This window comes from Oryctolagus cuniculus, chromosome 13 (genome assembly GCF_051225735.1).
Source record: "Oryctolagus cuniculus isolate XC-2025 breed Fujian yellow rabbit chromosome 13, ASM5122573v1, whole genome shotgun sequence".
NCBI classification, from domain to species: Eukaryota; Metazoa; Chordata; class Mammalia; order Lagomorpha; family Leporidae; genus Oryctolagus; species Oryctolagus cuniculus.
Window position 1 is genome coordinate 53924101 of NC_142879.1, and position 2477 is coordinate 53926577.

Below are 2477 nucleotides of genomic sequence, written 5' to 3' on the forward strand. Positions count from 1 at the left end.
GCATGTGACTTAGCAGCTGACAAGTGCAATCATTCTCAGAATTTTGTGGCCCAGAATTTGTGTCGGCCACTCTGAACTGGGATTTTAGAAACAGAAAGCTCAGGTTACAAGCCTACTGGGCAGAAACTCGAACTCCTGGTGCTGGCACCATACCCCAGACACCAGGGCCAAGGCTAAGGTGCTGGCCATTCAGTGTCCTACATTTAAAGTGTGAGCTTGAAAGAAAAAACAAATTTGCCAGAAGGATCCTCTTACCTTTTGCAAACTACAAAATAAAATCTCCATTGGCAAAGAAACTCTTTCCTTTGTAGGGTCTCCTACAGGGCTTCTTGGGCAGGATTTACCTATGGGGAGTCATGATCCCACCTGCCCAGCTGCCAGCACATCTGTCTTCCAGTATGTGCAGATGAGTGTGTGTGTGTGTATGTGGGGGGGGGGGGTCCGTGGGGGAGGAGGGCGGGAGTACATTCTTGCTTGTGTTGTTGGATTACTCAGAAAACTAGCAGGGCAAATAAACGGGGGTCAGAGCTGCTCTGTGACCTGTACTGTGCTGTGGAGGTCCCTTGACATGATTCTCCCTCTTAATGAAGTTAGGATTTTAGTCCCTGTGTCGTATTTGGCTGTTGGGCAATGTGCGCGGAAGCTCTGTTTAGTCCTGGAGCTCCCCGGGAGTTCGGTCACCGTCCTACCTGGGATCACGCATGGAGCACTCCCTAGACGGCAGACACGGTACCAAGCACTTCACAGGGTGGACTGCAAAAACTCATGGAAAATATGCACCATCTTTTTATAAATAAGGATGAGCCATGCCTCTTAGAATAAGCCTAGGGCAGTGTAGCTAGAAGTCGGGCTGTCTCTGGGAAGCCCACCTCCGGCTCCTCTCCAGGAGAGCAGGGAAGACCTGGTGGGGAGGGGGGACAGAGCCTAGGGAGGAACACTCTCCGAGCTATCACTATCACGACAATGCCTGCAGTGGGCTGGACGCAGAATGCCGGAATGCCGGAAGCACTGGGGGGCTGGCCTTGTTGCGTGCCTGGTGCTTAGAAGGATGGCGCCTGGGTAAGCTCTGAGATGGGACTTGAGCTCATTCTCTGGACTCGTTTCTGTCTATGGTGGCCACTGATGGAGAGAAAGTCTACATGTCACGACGACACCGTACCCCGAGAAATGGTCTTTAGAAGTATCCTAAAGATAACTGGGCAGTTTTCTTTGAGTCAAGTTGGGCCTTCCATGAAAAAGCACACAGTCTGCATCTCAGCCTGGGGGGGGGGGGTGCTACCGTGGTGACCCCACTGTCTGGCTAACTTCCCCAAGCTGCTGTCCTTACAGCCTTGGATTCACTGATACGTTGAGCTTTGAGACACAAATGTCTAACCCTTAGTCATGCCACCCTCTGCTTTCAGAGTTCCTGCTGAGAATTCCTGAGGGAAGAGCTTTGAAATCTTCTCCCTCTTCAATTCCAATTCCACATAGCCTCCGTTTGATTCCTTTCTGGAGAAATAGCCCAAATGGCTATTTCAGGCGGTTTCCTTGGACTTACTGTGCCTATTTTCAGGGCTGAAGGTCTGTGTGTCTAAGCCTGCCCCTGTAGGCTTGGAACTCCTTGAGGGCTTGGCCCATGTCTTGTTCCTGTCTGCCCTGGCAACCAGCACACAGCCTGGTACACATTAGTGATCAAGTCACACACGTTGAATGAGTGAGTCAGAGGAGGAATGAATGGACAAGCACTGCTTGTGCAGCGCAAACGCAAACACGGATCCACAGACTCGAGGCCTGAAGGGCTCTTCCAGACACATGTCCCGAGCACCAAAGACACGTCTGTCTGGGTCCTGACCGTGAACTCTGTTCTGCTTTGTCCCCGTGATCATCCTGCCTCCTCTAGTCTGCACCCCCTGGTCTCCTGCCCCCAAGCCGCTCAGCTTGCCCGTTTCCTGCTGGTATCTTTGGCTGTCACCCCTTTGCCATCATGACCTAACCCTAGGGAGGGGTAACAGGATCCGAGTCCCACCTTGCGTTCCTCACAGTAGCTGCCGGAGAAAAGCACTCACAGGACTTACTTAATAGGCTCACGTTCATGCTTGACTGACCTTTGCGGAGGGAAAATGGGTAAAATGCTAGTTCAGGGAGGAAGGAGAAGTTCTTGTTTCTGTCCCGAGGCATGTCCCAGCACAAGTCGCTCTGACACACTTATCTCAGCACCTTGATTAGACTGCTCCCGTTCTCACAAATGCCCCGGCTGTGCAACTCTGGCATCGTCCCCAGTGCCCCCTTCTCACCATCTCCTGGAGCGGATCAGACTGCAGGCCTCACCAGCCCCTAGTGGAAATGTCTCATCTACTGCCCGCCTCTCTGCAGCCTTCCTGACCAGCTCCCACAGGCCTCTGCGGTGCTGTCCACAGCCTTACCTCGGGGCTGGGGGCCCTTGTCCCGTCCTTTATGAAATCCTCTGCCTGGGCTGGCTTCCTCACCGGCCCCTG